Genomic DNA, 12,727 nt, shown 5'->3' on the forward strand with positions numbered 1-12,727 from the left:
TATTTCTTTGTATATCCTAGTTTTGGTTTGGATATAAGGACATTTTTCGTGCATAAAAAGGTGTGCGTTATGTTTGAGAAATAGAGGTGGTCGTACCACTTTTGGTAGCAGCCATCAGTATGCAGTGTATCACAGTCGTGATGCATGTATTAGCTTCTATAGAAATTGTTTTAGCTGGTCCTCCCTATGAAGATGATCCCCAATATTACAAACATCAGCGAGTTGCAGACGTAAGTCTATTACATTCCTCTAAACAGTTGAGCTTATTGTGCTATTATTTGCTAGCGCATGTTTAGTTTCATTGGCATGTTTTTTCATTCTAAAAAAAAGTGGTTTGCATACAAAAAATAATAATAGATAAGAGTTGTTATTCATAATTAAAGAAAAAGGTTTGGTCTGACATATCGGTCTTCTCATCGCGGCACAACGATTTGTGTTTTAGTTGTATGAGGAGACATTTTTAACGGTGACCGCTGATGGATTTTATTACGCACCATCTCTCAGCGAATGTTTAGTTTGCTACACGCTTAATCTGTAGACAGACGCTGCCTCGGTTTTCAATTATATAGTGATCATTATCATCAGCTGGGCAATGCTCTACACAGGGCGAAGGCCTCTCCCATATTCATCCAACTAAATCAGTCTTGTGCTATCTGCATCCACAAGATTCCGGCAAACTTCGTAAACTCATATGCCTACCTAACACTTGAAATCCAAATTTTACCCTTATCGGGCACTGGTTGCCATGTCTTGCTATTAGTTTACCTGTTTTTTCCCATTTATTTTTGTGATTTCAACTAGAATGTCATTAATTCGAGTTATTTGACCCACTCTGCACGCTTCCTTCCCTTTAAGGTGACAGCTACCGTAATAATATTTACCATTAAATTAGGGTTGCACAATATTGCCGTAGACCGTACATGCTTTGTCTAGCGAGGGCGAGCCTGAAACCCGATCTAAGTGTAGGACCCTCATCTTCCTCTCCCACCTAAAAAAGCTAATAAAGGAGTCAGTTTCAGCCAACTGGATGATATGTCATCCTATGATGCAGTGCCCGTTGTGAATTTGTACCCGGACGGGACAAATTGTAACTACCAACTTTTAGAGGCATGCCAGCAATTTTTCCCTGGCAATGTCGGCACCAGCAACGCATATGCCCGCTTGAAGTGTAAAGAAATCAAGGTTCGCAAAGACATTTTTTCAGCTGAAGGAGAAAAAGATAAGTACTTTATATAAAATAAAGCTGCTGAAATGGTATAGCGAAAAACAATATTTCCGAAAATTGTTTTGCTGAAATGTTTGGGCGAAGAGAACTTTTACTAAGCGTAAATCGCGATGCAGCTCTTTGCGAACTGGAGAAAAATCTACATAGTTATTACAGAGATTCCTCACAAAATAGTTTTGCATTACTAAACTGCACGCAGCTAACTATAGCAGCAGGTTCCGGCTTGTGAGTGCTTTAGAACCATTTGATAAGCGAGCTAGGTATTGAAGCCGAGCCGTAGTCCTTCCTATTAAGTTAGGATCTAAATGTCTGCAGTTCAACAATATGTGCGCGTTATTAGCAGTGCGAACCCACATACAGCTTGCAGTAAGCGCTATCTTTACATTCATTATGCTTGTTGGTTTCGTTTTCTCCAATTTATTCCCGCTGACGAGCTGTAGATGCTTTACCTCACACTTATCTCAGGCCACACGTTTATCAACTGCCATCCTAATTCTTCTCATGAATTCATTAATTTGAACTTGGAATGAAAAGTTAAATCCCCATATTTCGCGCCTGCAACGTGTACCTTATTTCTGGGCACAATCGTCGAAAAGTGCTAGTATATTTACCAACGCCGCAAGTTCAGATAATATTCAAAATTGTGTAGCGAGATCGTTGTGCCATTTATTCGGAATGCGCTCGCGTATTGGGCAAGAGCTGGTGCGCACGAAACTGGTGCGCACATTTAAAGAAAACATAGTTCGAGGTGTTGCGCTAGCTTCACAAATACACAGCATAAATTTTAGATTTGAATTTAGAATTTTGCTGCTTTCAAAGTAATACGTATAATACATTAGAGATTCAGCACATTCTCATCTTCTTGTAGCACGATTACACGGCCCCTATAGACATTCGCAATATATATTGCTGCATGTGGTATTTGGAAGCATGCAGCACATGAGCCATACCGAGAGCCCATTATTTTAAAAGGTGGTTCGTTATAACATTAACGTAGGGAAAACATGCAATTCCCTTTGTTTGTTATACCTACTTGTCTCTGATTGCTTTTGCGTGAAGACCAGCATTTGTCTTGCCATGACGCCAACACATTTCTAGGAAGAAACGGTGTAAACCACTACTGTAATTTCACGCTGGTTACCAGAACATGTGAATAATGGTATTATTCTCTCCGCACGCTCCGCCGAATACATTTATTTCAAGGAGATTTTGCTATGTGCAAAGAAACGCTTTAAAAGAAGGCCATGAAAAGAGAGCAAGTAAAACGTAACGCGTATAAGGAAGTGATATCAAAACATTTATACGCCAATTGCCGGCTCCCTTTCCGGTATTGCTATCTCGGACGAGCAAATTGCGGCTACTTTAATTAAATATTTTGAGATTTTGCCCAAATTTCTCAAAGTTTACAGGTTTAAGCTTACCATTAAGTGACTAACCACCACAAGAAGGTATCAAGCTTAGGTACAACATAGCCGTATCAACTTCATTTGGTGAGCTAGGAATGAGGTGCTTGGAATAGAATATACGGGCTCCGAGTTCTGTTCCTGTCTCAACCCTGCCAAACCCATATCAAATCAGCCCACGCTTAGCAAACCCTTTTGTGCTAAGAATATATTTGAAACATAATGTGTAATTTTTAAGTAGCGGTTGTGGTATTTTGTCCTTAATTTGAATTCAGTATGTATGCATGGTAGATATAGTTGGAGCAAATACTGCCCATGTTTGCAAATATAGTAAATATACATTACTTGTCGGGTTGCTCCAACTACCATATAAAAACATACTTAGTCGGCTTCCATTTATTACGAAGAGCTTAAATATACGCCACGTATAAAGTGACAGTGTACGTTCGAAATTTTAGTAATTTTATTACTCATGACTAATTTTGGTGGCAGATGGTATACAATAATGTGTGCAAAATACATATTCCTGGTATTTTTGTAGTATTTTAGAAATTCATAAAAATACAGGACAGTGCGATTCAGAGAATGTTATAGTTATGTTGCAGCTCTGTTTCAAAATACAAAAAAGTGCGGGAAATTGAATATCAACGTAAATATTTATTGGTATAGGAAAAGTGAAATATGCCAGATGTTCTGAGGTCTTGTTACAAAGATGTATAAAGTGAGCAATGGAGACAAAAGACTTTATATATTTAGACATTTTGCGATATTTCGAACATTATATCTGTAATTGTGCCCTGTTGGTGTCCTGGTATAAAAACGTAGCACTTTGTTGTCTCATCTATTGCTTTTTGGTAATAACCACACTATAATACGCAAAAATCGTCTGTTTTCTTCTTTTTAAAAATTTGATGGAGACAGTAAAGACTGTGCCGCTACGCCCGTAGTCTAGCCATCGATGCCGCGAGTGAAATGACGGGCAGCACGTGCTCTGCCACCAGCGGCCAAGTCCTCTTCTCAACTTTTCTTGTCAATTCCACATTGATTGATCCTCTAGTATAACTCGAGCAGATGCATATCATTTTATATATTTTTTTAGCCTCACCATAATATTGTGAGTATATCTAGTATAAGTGAATTACTATCGTGTGGCAGGAGCTATTCTAAAATGAACGTTAAATGTTAGAATCCCGGTTCGTGCGCTGCTATGTCTGATTGGATATTTCAACTAGCTTTTCACATTTATTTGTTGTTTTGAATAGCCGCCAGTATTGTGAATGCTGCGCACGTAACTATCTCACGCTATTTGATTGTTCGTGCCCTATATCCCGATACGGTGCTTTATCATTTTTTCTGTAGAGTGATATGCCCCCATCGAGATTAGCCTCCAATGATGGCAGAGAAGCACAACCGTTTCCGTATTGTCCTAAATTTAAAAATATCAGTCATTTGTTAATCTAATTGTTACTGTGCATTCTTAAAATGAGCACTGCTGAATGCAACGGCAACCGACGACCAGTAGGAATGCTTATTGTATTGGTATAGCCACCGATGAGATGCTTAGTTGTTTTGTTGAAGCAAGGCAGCCTAATAAACGCTTGATTTCGGTGTTAGTACGCTTGCCATTTTTTTTTTGCGAACAGTATTGCCATGACCACGTGAAAATATAGCAAGCATCTCCTTATCACGTTAAATGCTCTCTCTCGCCAGAGAATTATTCAGGCGATAAGGTAGACTAAATTGCAAGCATTCCAGATCCTCCGTATCCCATTTATGAGGCAACTGCGCCTCGTAGACGCATAGTGTGATCCCATACTATTTATAACAACGGTCAACAGAACATATAGCTTATTTATGTTGCAATCTGGCTCACAGCCAACTTGTAGATAATAAAAAATACAGATAATATATCACGGATGAAATACAACTTCCGTTTTTCCGCATGTAAGCGGTTTTAGTTGTCTCTAGAGAAGGTTTGCTATTTCCATACCAGCATTTCGCAAACCAGGCAAAGATGGCGACACACTTATTGAAAAAAGCAAGCAGTGCTGAATGCCTCTCACTGTGATCCGGTAGCGAACGTTTTGACCTCATAGGTTAAAAGAATTTCAGAAAGTGGTTCGTGGCCATGCTAAGAAGAAATGAAATATTCATAGTATGGACGCATTCTATACACGCCGCCTGGCGCAGCAGACTGTATAGGTGTACCTATCGAGCGAGAATGTCTTCGCAGATGCCGGCGCTGCGAAATGAGGAAAATAGAATTACACATTGGCCGGGAAAGGAAAGATCAGGTTGGGGTCGCGATAGCATGTAATAAGGCGAGAGCCTTTAAATGCTCATTCTGTCGTCAACAAAAGTTGTCCGCTGGAGCGGCGCACCTGATTCGTCGAAAGAGAAGTGCAGTCACCAGCCGCCAAATTCGAAGCGCGAACCAGGTGTCTTATCTTGCCTAGCAATCCTGCCGTCTGCAATCCCACATTTGAACGCACGCCAAGGAAACGCACGCGACTGGAGCGATGGTATACCGTACAAACGCACCCTTGTTAGAGAAAGTGTGACAGATACTGTACCTCTCCTGTACACCAATTATAATTATATGTAGCACTGCAACGAACGGCGACACAGGCAAATAATGACAGGCATAAGCTAGAAGAGGAAGGGTAGGCTTTCGTTATTCACCTCCTAGGAGACCCTTTAATTTTACTTAATAGAATACGAACGTAGTCTGCACGGCTCTCTTGCCTTGGGTGTAATCAGAAGGCAACCAGCGAGCAGCTGCTGTACTATACAGCGGGGGCAGAGACAAATATGTCTCGCTGCTTAAAAAAGAAGGTGAAATGACAAGCAAGCGGTTTTGTAATATCGGAAAGATTTTTATACGTAAGCTTATTGTAAGGCCGCGATGGTTTAATGCTCCGGCGCGCATGCCGGAGACAGCGGCGAAGATGTAAAGACCGAGAAATTTCCAGACGGAAGCGCAGCCGTTTACGCAGTCCTGGCCGCCGCATTGCGCCTCCTCGCCCACGTAGACATGGGGGAGAAGGCACGCTGGCCCACGCACGCATCCGATCGCGCAGACTTAGAGAAGGCCGTGTGTGCAGCCCATGGCTTCCAGAGAGTTCCAGACTTCTCTACCTAGCCGGTTGAAAGGAGCATAGGAAGGAACAAGCAGTTAGCACTGCTTGTTCGCGTCTCGGAATTTTAGTGGCGGTTATTTTAGCCCGTGAGCGGCGACGACCGTCGATTCTGGACGAAATTACGGTAACGGTAGAAGGCAGGCGCCAACTTTGACGAAGTCGTGAAAAGAGAGCTAGGAGCAAATGTCTCAGTTAACGCGTTTTCTGGCGGAGCAGTATGTGCCGTGAATCACTCTATTTTCTCAAGTGTTGTCGGTTTTTTGTTGTTTGTAAATACTTTTCTGCGCTTTATTGTTATTTTAATTTAAGCTTCGTCTTCTCACTTCAATTCGTCCTTTATCTTCCTCTGTGTTTGAACTACACGTCGCTTGCCGGATCAACGACCACGTCGGATAGATTGAGAAATGAAGAAGACCGCAACGAAGCCAATTTTATACCCGTGTCACACGGGCACTGTAAAGGCATTTGAATAAAAAGACACCTTACCAAAAGGAGTTTCATCCGCAGACAAAGGACAGAGTTCGATCGCCTTTCCAGAAGCGGTCTTTTCCGTAAGCGGAGATCGCCGATCCCTTGTATGGCTGGAAAGGAGTAGCCTCCAGCCCAGTGGACACCAATGATATTATTTTAATAAATAAAAAAAGCAAAAGAGAATTTTCGTGTCACGATAATGCATTATAAAAACGAGTTTTACGCTTCGCAGAAGGTTAACTAGGCACAATATTGTAGTTTTTCTGCAGCACTCTCGTAACATTTCAAGATATCACGTGGTGACCCTAACCGCCGATGCGTATGCGTGCCATCTTTTTTGATTTACGTTTGTGAACATACTGTAGCTACATTTAATATACACAACGTGATATAATACAATAATTTGATTTATATATATTTCGATGCATCGGTTTATTTTTAGCGGTTTTGTTTCAAGATCGAGCGCCACGCTTGCGATAGCGTCCTAGGTAGCAAACGCTAAAAAGAGATCGCCAGCGTCGTGTGTCTGCTATGCAACTCCTTTTGAATAAAAGTGTTTCAACTCACTAAAAGACCGCTTAGGTGATAGAATTTTTGCTTGTCACGTGACACGGGTATTACTATTATGTTACATGTAAAGCAACATACACTTTGATAGATTGGTGCAACATCCACTGGAATCATATGAGGAAGAGTTCGTCAGTAGATTCTTTCTTTAAGGCTGCTCTAAGGAGGTAAATATATACCACGTTCCATAAAAAATGCAACAGAAACTTGGTCTATTATATACAGCTTTCAACAGAACGTACCTTTATATCTCTAGTAAGATTGCAGTTCGCATGGTAATATACATGAGTTGACAGTTACCAGGAGTTTGTGTGAAAAGTGAAGTTCGTCGAAAGAGCAACTGCCTCTAACGAGAAGAGGACTCTGGAAAATATCCCAGGAGCATAAGCCGACACCTTGAAATGCTACAAGTGGGAGGGCATTAAGATGGTGGGGTAGGTTTAATAACGACTGAACGGCAACGAGAGCGTGATCCCATTCACGTTTTTCATGACACTAATATGACGGATGTTATCCCTACCGATATGGTAGAACGCCAGACAAAGAAGGGGTAACCATCAATGCCTATGATCTCACATATGTGCACGCGGTAAAGGCGCTGGCAATATGCAAGTTTCCGTGACAGCATGTTCATGTTTACAAAGTACACCGTGGACAAATTAGTAAATGGAGAACACCCTGCGTCTAAGAGGGCTATTACAGTCTTGCAGAGTGGAGAGTCAGCACTACGCATTGATTTCTACGAACTCGAAAAGATGACCGTATAAAACAATTAGTTGTGTTTTGATCTGGTTAACACCAGTTGAATTGTGAAAGCAACGCGGAAGCTTCTTTTGCCTGCTAGACTATTCCCTTACCACGCCCTATCAGTGTAAGATGCTACATTATTGGACACACTTAAGCTCATCATTTAAGGACGAGCTTACCGCTCACGTGTGCAGCCGCGTAAGCGGTCTCGTTTCCCTCCACTCGATGGTGACCGGTGCGCTGCGCGACAAACCAGAGATACTTTGAAGAACGTTTCTACCTAGCGTAGTATTCCTTTCTCAATAATAGGGCAAGTGTTTCAGGCCCTCAACTTGAATAAATTGCCACACTCGTTAAGAGTTTATCTTGAGTTGGTGTAAATGGCGGGTTACCGATAAAACAGGAAAACACCCAATATGTGACTCATTGCACTGGAACTGGTATCTCTAGAGAGTGCCTCTAATATACGTCCGCATACTGTTTGTTGAAAGGGTTCAGAATCACACTCAGGGAGGAATACTGTTTTTTCGAATTCTACAAAAACTGAAATTTGTAGCGAAAATGTGAGTTAATGAGTGGACATGGCATTGACACCTTCACCATATCAATGCAATACGGTAATGAGCGCCAGAAATCTGCTGAGGCCGTTGCACATTCGTTGCAAATAGAAATGGTTTAGGATAGGGCTCATTTCCCGATAAGGAAGAACACCTGTGAATTTCTCGACATGGGCGAAAGTGGCAACAAAGTCACACGAGCGACGGCCCTTGAATAAGTTGAGGTTAAAAGCAATAATGTAGAGGTTAAGGATTTGTAAATTATAACTAATCTGATTTGGGTTACAGGTGCTGAAAGAGGAAAGGACATTGTAAAGCCACATAAACTGATCAAAAATGTGTAAATGATCCTTTTGAAGCTGTGGCTGAATTGTTAGCTACTGTAGACACTGCATTACGCTTGCGTAAAGGCAATGTGATGAGAATTAAACAATGAGCCTTGAATTAACTGATTAACACACTGCCACGAGGTCATGCAGGTATGCTGAATATCTTGGGTTTATATCTATCTGGGCCTAGTGTACTGTAGTGTAGTAAGAGCATGACTGAAATGATAAAAGCGCAAATTAATCATTTGTGAGTAAGCAAGTAGAAAAATGAATGGACGCGAACCACGATCCACCAGGGAAGCCGGAAAACAGAAGTTAGCGTTCTCTCATCAAACGTTTTAATGTGGTGCTCCTCGCCATTGTTTCAACCTTTTGTTTCACGTTCTTTTTTGCACGGTCACTGCATCGTCTCGTGTTTGCCCTAGACGCTCTACATGCACCTAGTACATGTAGTGTGAAATGTACTATCCCTGCAGCTATTACCAATTTATGAAAGGCATACATCAGTGTTCTCTGCATTGTGATAGCAGCATGTGCCTTGACATAATTGCTATTCATGTATCAATGACTGCAGCATACTAGTTTTTAATTAGAGTTATTTCAGTTTTGTTATTATTACTCTAGCTTACACCTACGCTGGTATTATTATGTGATAGTGGTTCGTTCTTCTTATATTGTACATATTTTCCAGTATTCAAGTGTTCGCTAGGAGAACTATACCATACCATTTGTTAGTATCTAGGTATATGATGCAGTTAGGTGTGTTGTTACAAATCCAGTCTTTTATATGCACGTCTTGTAGGTCCTGTTAACAGCTGGTCATGGCAGTTATTCTCGCAGCATATTTATTCGGTGGACAAAATACATCTTCAGCTTTTTTGAAAAATTTGTTTAATGTGATGGAATTATGCAGTTCTGCATAGTTACATATTGATTGAACCACTTTAAAGATCTAATATCTGGGGGGAGATTGCGTTTAACGTTTGTCCTGCTATAGCTCTGCGCATTAATCTACAGCATTCAAAAAAAAAAACCACGCGCTTTTTTACAATTGTTAGAAAAATTGATAATTGGCAATTCAGAATATTAAGAACATACACCAGCAACAGCCCCCTATCCTACTATGCCTCAATATTTCGCAAATTGTTGGATGGAAACAGAAACAGGCTAGATGCTTTAAAAGCAGGCAATAGCGGAAACTGGTAGCCTTACTAGAAATAATCGTTGCATTTCTTCATAATAGGAATATATTTTGGCAATATGCTAGAGACTATTCGCAAGCAAGTGTTATTTGAAGAATTACGCTTGGTTACATTTTGCAATAGAAAATGCAGTCTACCTTACGCTGGGTAGCAGTATGAGAAAGCCAATGAACATTCACATATGACAGTAATGCTAGCACTTTTGGAAGCTCTTAAAGCAAGCTGATTCCGCGCGACATTGCCTTCCCGAAGTGGTTTGTATGAAACTTTCAAGAATGATGAAAATAAAGGAGGTGATTTTTAAATCTTGCTGAAGCATGGCTATCGCGTATCTAGAGCTCCCATTCAAGGCTGTTGTTCGGCTGGGGTCGTGAGGTATGTATACATGAGCCTTGTCTACCTATCTAACTTATTTATTTATTGGTAGTGCACAAGTCCGTCGGCAGCTAGGATTCTTTTTAGCTTAATTTTCTCGCTTGAGTATTTAAAATCACTTTTTATTATGTGTGCTTCCAGAGAAGTTTTTTGACCTAGAATGATTGGATATTTAAAATCTTTTTCTAATGAAATAATATTGTTAGTTGTCCGAGGCATTCCCGCTAAGTACGCAATGAGGAATAACTTTATAATATCCACCAATGCAGATCGTCAGTATTCCTCAAGTGCTCTTAGTGAAGAGGCAGACCGCAGGGAATGTTTTACTTCCCAACACCCGTTGCCAAGCGATGAGAAGGATACGAAGAATTGCGGAAAATTCGTACTTATACCAAATCTTCCACTCAAATCCTGACAGAGAGAATCAGATGTGAGTACTTCGGCATTGTCACCTTAAATATAATTGTGCGCTATTCACATTTACGGCAGAAGTTTTGTCTATATAACTGTGTTTGTCTAATTCAATTCGTGCCTATAAGGATCTCCTTCACTACTACGCTGACTACCTCATTAACTGCGCTGCATCGTCAGGCCAATGTTATGGCCTATCAGACTGTGCTAGGTGAGTGAATACCTTACAGTAGTAACGTCTGTATCTGCAATAAAAGAGACGGCTTTAAAGACTTCATGCATATCAAAAACCAGTGTATGGGCTTAACGTTGCAGTTATTAACGGGGCGCGACTCTGTGATGGAAACTTCAATGTTTACTTCGTTGAAATTGGGGGTGGTGCCCTTCATTTGTTTTTTACCAGTATCCGGAATCCTCGGAAAGAATTGTGTTATATCATTGTGAGTGTAATGAGAATAAAACGCAGCATCCCTGTGACAGCCATTCAATGAAGTTTTCACTGACCAATACGAAGTCCATTCTGATGAGGACTATTTCTGCCTGCCGGCATGGGCCTTTCGCCCTCAAAGAGAGGCTTTTTTTCAATGTTCCTAACTAAGGTATTATGCATCGAAATATAAGAGCTCATTTTTCTAAAGTCAACAAGAAAAAACATTCACTGACTTTTTAGGTGGTCCAGTCACTGAATTCAAGGTAATGTTTGCTGACGCCAGAAACGGATGCTTTGTTCTGGTTACGAAGACAAACGACTTACAAAAAGGTGAGCTGCTTGTAAGTGGCTTCAAATTAGCGTTTTACTTTGCCTATTATTGATACTAGAAATAGTTAGTTTGCTCATTTGCAGGTATTATATTTCCAGTGCAGTCCTTAAATCTACTATATCGATTTATAGAATAAATTTGCTTCCCTCAAAATGACAACTCCTGGAAATATAACCGAAAAGCCGATGTATCACAAGTTATTTTTTTTGTGACTTCAAGACGTAAGCTTAGTAAGCGAGAAAAATGGAAAGCAAAGGTCTCTGATGGTGTGCGAATGAATAGTCTGGTGTTGCTTTACGGGCCTTTTTGTTCTTATGTGGCAAGATTCCCATTATAAAAGTTATGCAGAAGGCTAGAAGGCTAGCTGAATGAGCTATCTGAGATTTGCCTATTCATATTGGCTTCCTTCACCGTTTAATTACTGTAATATTGGAGGCACAAGACTAATATATAGTTCGTGGGAATTGAGAGTGTTGCCCTTCATATCTTCTTTATTTTACCAGTCTCTGGAGTATTATAAATTAATTACGTGGTATCAATGTGGGGGTAACGACAATGAAACGCACCGCCCCTGTGGTGTGCCATTAAATTAAATTTTTACTTATCAATATAAAGTTTAGCGCACACAAATTTAGCTTTTTGTAAAAATGCGTGTATGTGAATAAGATTCCGTACAATGTGGAATATTAGGATATACAACACACAGGTTGTTTAGCAAAACGTGCTTTTTTGGCCTCTAGGGAAGTCTGGCAGCCTCGAAGCGGCACAAATGCGACCGAAACGTTCTCTGCTGCTTTTAAAATTTTAAATAACAGAATAATAAATAGGCATTTAGCGACAGAGCAATATTTGCAGTGCAGAAATAGGAATTATAAACGAATAAAAATTCAATCTTGCTTGCTGGTTTACAGGTTGCCGGATTCTACAGACGCCTTTAACGGTTACTAAACCAGTTCCAATGTCCTGCCTTCAAGTGTATTTCGAAAATTGCCCAACTGAAAGTGTGGAGATATACAATATTTTTTGCCGATCGATGATTATACCTCTCTTGCGGGCTGGCATTAGAAGGTGGCCTGTGAAATAAAAAAGCAATAAACTTAAAGCAAATATTTTATATATGAAATATGATTGCCTTTGGTAGTTTATCACCGTATTTAAATTCCTACGCATTTTTGTTGACGAAGTAAAGGATTCGGACCCATTTCTGCTTATTGCACACATCCAAATATATTATCGGCAGGCAAGGCATTGTCAAAGTTTCGAGCAAGAGGTAATTGCAGTGGTCTTCAACCTGACCGGACAACTAGCTCTTCAGATGTATACAAAGCCAAACCTGTTCAAGTCACCTGTCCCTGCGGAATACTTTCATTCCCGAGAACAAAAATTTATGACGGACATATGCAGTCATATGTACGAAATGAACATAGGCCGTTATGCTGCTGATTTGCCAGCCAGATTGCTGTGCTACAAGCTAAACCTTTCAATCACAGTTCTTTTGAGCTTCTACAAAAATCCCCTTCCTACATAAGACGCGAATTC

The 12,727-nt window shown here is 40.5% G+C and overlaps 1 long non-coding RNA gene across 1 annotated transcript; it reads left to right on the forward strand.

The window, feature by feature from the left end:
* On the forward strand, positions 1-12,311 carry LOC146174109 (uncharacterized). The gene is made up of 5 exons (XR_014702366.1): positions 1-230; positions 10,286-10,446; positions 10,556-10,638; positions 11,098-11,187; positions 12,100-12,311. It is a non-coding gene; the product is annotated as an uncharacterized LOC146174109 (long non-coding RNA).
* Positions 12,312-12,727: the final 416 nt, after the last annotated feature.

This window comes from Amblyomma maculatum, chromosome 11, assembly GCF_055883805.1.
Source record: "Amblyomma maculatum isolate TAMU_Amacu chromosome 11, ASM5588380v1, whole genome shotgun sequence".
Lineage (NCBI taxonomy): Eukaryota > Metazoa > Arthropoda > Arachnida > Ixodida > Ixodidae > Amblyomma > Amblyomma maculatum.